The sequence below is a fragment of the Columba livia genome, chromosome 1 (assembly GCF_036013475.1).
Source record: "Columba livia isolate bColLiv1 breed racing homer chromosome 1, bColLiv1.pat.W.v2, whole genome shotgun sequence".
Lineage (NCBI taxonomy): Eukaryota > Metazoa > Chordata > Aves > Columbiformes > Columbidae > Columba > Columba livia.
Genome location: NC_088602.1, coordinates 184,596,468 through 184,603,967, shown reverse-complemented (window position 1 = coordinate 184,603,967; position 7,500 = coordinate 184,596,468). Strand labels below are relative to the sequence as shown.

Here is a 7,500-nt window from a genome sequence, read left to right as displayed (position 1 = left end):
CATCATTGCATGAAATGATCTAAATCAGTATTGATATCACTAAGCTTCAAACCAGAAGAGACAAATGCACTCTGCAGCGCAGTAATTCAATGGCTCTGAGTCAAGTTTACTGTTGTCTCGTTTCTACTAATCATCGTAAAAATTCCCTGTGAAATAATTATCCCTAAAACAATCAAGACAGTATATCTCTATAAAGGAGAGGATCGATTTAACAACAAACTCTAGATTTATCTGTATTGATTAGAGGGCATTCAGTGTAATTTTAGTGAATTATGTTTGGTTTTCATTTCCCAGTAGAAATTTTTCTTGTGATGTTCAAAAGGTAAATTACAAACTACTACACGGTCTTTTGTGTGCTACCTGCATAACATCCAACTATTACTTTTCAAAGAAACATTGATGTAAGAAAGGACAAAATATTGGGGATTTTTTACACATGATATCTTACTATAAAAATCATATGACTGAGTTTATAGCACTTACCTAAGAGCCTGATGTCATCTTCTCAATTCATTAATACAAAAATCAGGACTGCACTAAAGAGTCTCTGCTAAAGGAACAAATCCAAGATCATCTTATGAGAATAGAATTAGAAAGATTAAGAAAGTAATATGATTTTTCTTCTTAAATAGGAGTAATTTCAAAGGAGCTGTTAACACTTTCATGTCTGAAACTTTCTTACTGGCAAGAGGGAGAACTAAAGGAATCAGACAGATTCAAAGACAATTTAGTGTAGCTGTAAGTCTGACACCACTGCTGATACAATTTAATTGAGGACTAATTGGAACTAAGAAGGCTAGTTATTTTGTCAACTGCACATGTATTAGTTCCAGTCATTTTTAATCCAATGTAACACTGACAAAGAGTCTAACTTACTTTATTTATTTAATAACATTAGGCCAGAAAGGATCACCTAGTCATTTCATGTTACCCAATACACTGCTAATATAAACAAGTCTTATTACACTGACTACATATTCCCATGAAATGACCAATTACAATACTTGCTGATTCTAATTGTTCACTGTGAGACATTTCCACAGGCTTTTCGTGGGTTGTATTCATAAACTCTACCCCAGCTGATAGGAAGCATAAAGACAGAATATGTGAAGAAAAAGTTGGTTTTAAGCAGCACAAACAACATGTAAACACTCAGACGCAGTGTGCCTTGTTCCCATAAAAAAAAATATATAAAATTAAAATGCACTTTTTTGTATTCCCTAGTAGTATGTAATATTGCACATTTGTACACCGTTCTTGCTGAATCAAGCAGATCATACTGAATGTTCAAGACTCATATGATAAAGGTAGTGTGTGTTCGCTTTTTAATATAGACCAACAAATTTAGAGTGATTGGCGTTTGCTTTCAAAGCTGTGATTTGTAGCTGATATGAATAGTGCCAGAAGTGTCTCTTATTTATTTTTGTTACTTTACAGATGAGTCAATAACTGCTCCCTGAAAACATCAGTCCAGCATGTAGCAATGTTTTATAAAGTGACACAATCTGACAATGATATTGACAGCAAATGTGTTAAACTCAAATTAAAATCAAAATAGAAAAATACAATAAATGAGAACAATGTCTTCCTTATCCAAAGAAAAATTGCTGACACTGTAAAAATTGCATTTTTAATGATTGAATGATTATCCCTTCAGTAATCATGTTGAAAAATTTGCCAGTTATGTTAAAGTAAATAACAGTACATCAGTATGTACATTAGTAGGTCTGATTAACACAAGGTGTTAGAAATATAGGGAACAGTGAAACAGAGCTATTTAGACAACTTACATAGAAGAAATACATTTACCAGGGCTGCACGAAATGCGTTTACACAGCCAAAAAAAAAAAAGATACTGCAAAAGTATATGAAAGTATTGCTATTAAAAATTGCTCTGCAGGTGTCTAAAATGCCCATCTGCCACATGTCTGTACTGTGCAAGGTCTCAATCCTTCTCCCACTTAAATGAGTTCAATTGCTGCCACTCAGGTCAGTGGGACAGTGTCAGGTGTTTTTCCTGTTCTTCTTAGACAATGCCCTGAACAGTACTAATCTACTTAGATGAAAGTTTGTCTTGGGGTAAAAGGCAGCATGACAGTCCATAGATCTGACCACCAGAATAGTCTGAGAGAATTAAAATGTAACTTAAAAAACACATCATGTAAATAATTACCATTTGTTAAAAGTAAAAATAACAAATGTTCTTTTAAATTAATTGGTATATGCTGACTGTGTGTTACATTGTCTTATCCAGGATATTTAAAAATGAAATATATTATAAACTTTGTCTTATTGTAATTAGATTAATAAAAGGGAGTAATTAAATACTTTTACTTTTTTCTAGGAGCTAGAAATTATTAAACTATCCAGAAAAGAATCAAAGCTTTTATACAAAAAAAAAAAAAAAAAATCATTCTTTGAGCTGAATTGCAATAAATCAATAAGAAAGTTATTGTTCAATAGGTAATAATTGTCTTCATATAAACTGAAAATATTGTTTAGGATGATTAATATACAATGCTGCATTATGCATTTGGGAGTGTCTGTGAATAATTTTTAGTTCTAATGTTATTATGTAATTGAGAGAACATGTTCATTTGCCCTAATAACTACTAAGATGCACTTAATAAAACGAAATGTAATAATACTTGTAATTTAGTCTATTCATGGAAGTAATTTTAAAAGTCTACCATTCTCCTTAATGTGGATAACATTCATAATTTATAAAGTGTTGTGATGCAGAATTGACAATGCCTTTGTTTTTTACACTTTGAGATGATTCTGCAGCCTTCATTATCTGCATACCAACCTCAGGATTATCAAGGGCAAACAAAAGATAATTAACACCAGAAACAGGCAAATGCAGGAGCTACTGAGTGAGGTTTTTCATTTAATTCAGAACCTTTGAAAACTGGGAAATGAAATAACTATTCAAAACCTTTTTTTTTCCCCATTGCTGAAAACTATTTCAATATGTTTTCTCTTCTATGTCTCAAATGTCATTTTTTGCTATAAAACTATATTGGCATGTTCGACCTCAGATACATTCAGTAAATGAATGTGTCAAGACAAGTATTTTTTCAAAGCACTGAGTGTTAATTTTCTGCAGTCTTTTTTTTTTTCTCTAGAACAGCAGACTTGTAACTATGGTATACATATTCAAATTCTATAATTTCACTTGCCCATAGCATGTCTGTAAATAAGTCATTTAACTTCTCCATGACTAATTGTGCAACACTCTAAGACAGGGATGAAAACTTCTACTACACATACGTGATTAATTAATAAGATATTTTTATATGTTAATACCTTGCAGGACAAAGCATGTGAGACTGCCTATGGAATTTTTATATGTACTCAAAGCAGAAGAATAAAGCAATAAAAATTTACTGAATGCCAATGCAGGTCCAAGAGAGTGTATTTCAATTGGTGAGAATTGCTGGAACGTTGGGGGTTTTTTGTTTTTGTTTTTTTTTTTTCACAAGGAATCCTGACCATGATTCTGCATTACGCTCTAAAAGGTTTGCCATATGACTAATTATTTCGGAAATTAACCAGTGAAGATCCTCCACAAAGGGAACTTTTTGAATGCAAGGCAAAGCAGCATCATATCACTAGACTCCTATTTGTGAATCAACATCCTTCTACAAATGGTCCAGCCAAAGTCATTTCACAACTGGAAATATAGGGCAGTGACATTCAGACTTCCACACAATTTACAGATGTTGATGACAGTCCAACTCCCTGCCCTTTACTTACGTAAGAAATTCTTTTCACAAGGGAGTGTGATTATTAGTCTATTAGCTACCCACGAAAGATTCAAACATTTGTGTTTAAATGGCATGATATATTACCATTACCTTTTTACAATGTAGAACTGGAAATATGTGATAAGTAGCTGATCCAAAAATTATGTGCAAACAATCGAGGCTCACTTTCTGTCAGGCTCAATGGGCTGACAGCACTCTACATGGGGATGAAGGTTAACACAGTAAGATTCAAGCTGCAAGAAAACTCCAAAAGTCTTGTTCTCTTCCAGAAGATACAATGTCAGCTATATTAATACTTAAAATTGTACCTTCACTGTCAGGATTGTCCATAATTTCTAACTTTTTCCTCTGGTCCTGACCCACATTGGGCAGTGAAATGCATGAGGAGGTGCAGGGAAGCCAAGGTGAGCAGGGCCATGTGCCCAGTGCTCTGCCCCTTGGACAAACTCCAGCAGTGGGGAGAGGCCAAGGTCTAGCATTCCTCTCCATGTCCTTGGTTCAGTCCTAACAGCCAGACAAAGTATTTAAGGGCCTAAAATCACACAGGCAACCATGTGGTTAATTGTAAGCTCAGTATGACTCAACAGGGTACCCTGCAGACCAGCAGGGCCTGGGATATCCTGGGGTGCACTGGGCAGAGTATAGTTAACTGGTCAAAAAGAAGAGATTATCCCACTATGCTCAGCATTGGTACAGCCTTGCCTTGAGTACTGTGTGCAGTTTTGGGCTCCACAATAAAGAAGTATATAAAAAATATCATAATGTGTCCAAAGGAGGGCAACAAAGATGGTGAAAGGACTAGAGGATATGAGTTATGAGGAGCAACTGAGGATTTTTCTTTTATTCAGCTTAAAGAAGACGAGGCTGGAGGGTGATCTCATTGCTGTCTATAGCTTCCTCAGGAGCAGGGCTAGAGAGGGAGGTATTGATCTCTTCTTTTTGGTGTCTGATGAGGGAATGGCTTAAAGCTACATCAGGGGAAATTAATATTGACATAAGGAAAAAGTTCTTCACTGAGATGGTGGTCAAGCACTGGATCAAGGTCTTGAGGGAAGTGGTCATGGCCTCAAGCCTATTGGTGTTCAAGAAGTGTTTGCACAACGCTCAGCTTCGTGGTTTAACTTTCTTTTTTTTTTAACATGGTTTAACTTGTAGGTTGCCCCATGTGGAGGAAGGAGTTGGACTCAGTGATCCTCACAGGTCCTTTCCAACTCCGGATGCTATGTGAATCTAAGATTCTAAGTACCAGGACTCTCAGGCAACAACTTGTCATTCCTTACATCTTTATTTTATAGATACTTCTGAAAAATAAAGTTCTAAACTCTTCCCTCAGCTGGAAAACTTGGGAATACTTAAGAATCAAGATGGTAAAACTCCTAATGTTATGGGGACATAAACATTTTTTTTAATTAAAATTCCTTTTTTTTTAAAAAAAAAGACATTGGCTTCAATTTTGCAAATATTTGTATAAAGGTTATTTAACCTTAGGTCTTTAAAAAGTGTACCATGGCTGGACAAGAAACCACGTCACATAATTTTATTCATGTAAAAGCCCCTAGCCTTTCGTTTGATTCATCTTCTGTTTAACTTCCCTTCCGCTGCAGAAAAACAAGGCATACTGTCTGCTATCTGACAACTTACTGTAAATACATTTTAGAGAGTATATTACTTTTTTTATTTACACACAGGAAAACACCATCAAAGTAGACGTAGCTTGGTTGCCAGATGAGACAGAATAAGGTTCATCATGCCAAGCAGTGGCAGTGGACAGCTGTAGTCTCTGCAACAACCACCACACACCATGAACCCAGCCCTGTCTCCTGAAAAAGGAGAAGCAGCCTCTGTTTAGGAAGTCCAGAGGACACACAAAAATAGAGTAGACAACATAGAGCTTCTCCATCACAAAGACACTTCAGTAAAGCCTTGCTTCCACATTTTATCCTTTTAACAGCTAATAAAAATAACAAAGACAACAATGAAACCTATTTGCTGATATTCGTGCATATAATGAGATCTTTTTCTTAAAAGTTTTCTCTAGAGCTATCCTGTGCAATTTTCTGAACATCTTTTAAGTGTCTGTGATGCTCATGGTTTTATTTTAAGAGCTCACTATAGACTAGGATTTTTGGAAATCTATAGTAAAAAGGAGAAATACTTAATGTTTAGCCACCACAGTGAACCGAAACAGCATATATTCTTCTTATTTGCATATTTTTGTACTTTACACAGTGTTTAACATTATAACGTTGTTACGTAGTTGCATTTTCTACACAATCATTTTTCCAGGACATATGTTTTGGAAATGCATGTGCTTCTTTCTGGAATGATGCAGTTAAAAGATGCAGCAATAGCTGGTCCTTAGTCTCTGTGCAAAATTTCCATGTTTGTTAATAGGAATTTTGTGATGAAGTGAGAACTACAGCTAATTATATAATAAAATGCAGATGTTGAAAGATGTGACAACAGCAGAACACTAATATGATATTGTGCCTGCATGTGGATGTGCAAATGCCAGACTCAAAATTTGTTTGTCAGAATTTGAAAAATTAATAGATGAGACTACTAGAACTAAGTAACTACTTTTGTTTTGCTTGACAACCCTTATAAGAGAATACAAGACTACTTTTTCAGCTGCTGAGTCCCTGTTATTTAAAGTAACCTACCAATTCAGTGAACTGCTTGAGCTGTATGTAGAGGCTCACATGCTATGATCCGTGCTATAATCTGGAGTGTGTTATATTCATTCCTGCAAATACACACATATTCAGAGCTTTAGTATACACAGTAAGGAGGGACCTGTAAGCATCTTACTGTGACAACTGGCTAGTTTCAAAGCTGTAGGTCCCACATGGACAAAGACCTCAGAGAAACAGAGCTTCATCAGAACAAAAGAAGCTTCTGTAAGAAGACAAGGTTGCTGTGGAAAGGACTATTTTCAGCTAGTACATGAGGGAGGATGAGCTATGCTTAGGCCTATGTCTGTAGTAAATTTTCAAGAACTCTTGGAATAAAGAGAAAGTTTGAGAAGATTAGCCATAAGTCTAAAATAACTTAAAGTGTATCAAATGGACTAGCCATATAATATATTGGATACAAGTTTATTTTTCTCCCTTTCAGGTATATTTGTGAAAACACACGCACCACAAACACATGCACCCACAAATCTGTTGCCTGAGGATGAAATAATAGTAGGTGACAACTCTTTCCAAAAGAACTGCCTGTGTGCTATGTTGAAACACAATGGTCACCTTCTAGTATTGAACCAAGAAAGAATTTTCTTTTTCAAGGTTGGCTATGTGTGATAAGGAAACCATGTATCTTAACATTATCTCCTAAGATTCACCTGCTGTTTATGGTGATCAGAAGAAGGATTAATAGAGTGTCAAAGTCTCTCAGCACCTCAGAAGGCCAATCTGACACCTTCAGGATCCTGACAAGATGGAAATGATCGGATATTTTGTGCCTTTGTGCTCTAGAGATGCCATGAGTGCTTTCCTGGCTGGACACTTGCTGTATGCTATGTTGTGGCTGCTTCAGACACCTTTCAGATCCTACTTTCTGTCTTTAATTTGGAGATTCCACCTGGAACACATTTGAAGTATGTGGACATCTTCAAGATACAGACCTCCTTGTGCTGCAATTTCAACTTAAGAGAGTCAGAGAAAAATATACTTTTTCTTTGATTTTCCTGGATGAGGTTATGCTTCTGCTTCTTCAATGGTAGGACTTA

At 35.6% G+C, this 7,500-nt stretch overlaps 1 long non-coding RNA gene across 2 annotated transcripts in view; it reads right to left on the bottom strand.

Annotated features, from left to right (window-relative positions):
• Positions 1-7,500, bottom strand: part of LOC110359196 (uncharacterized) — a 52,523-nt gene that overhangs the window by 39,307 nt on the left and 5,716 nt on the right. For both annotated transcript variants that reach the window (XR_002414178.2, XR_010469563.1), the window contains exon 2: positions 484-550. This is a non-coding gene — a long non-coding RNA (uncharacterized LOC110359196). The remainder of the gene's footprint in view (positions 1-483; positions 551-7,500) is intronic.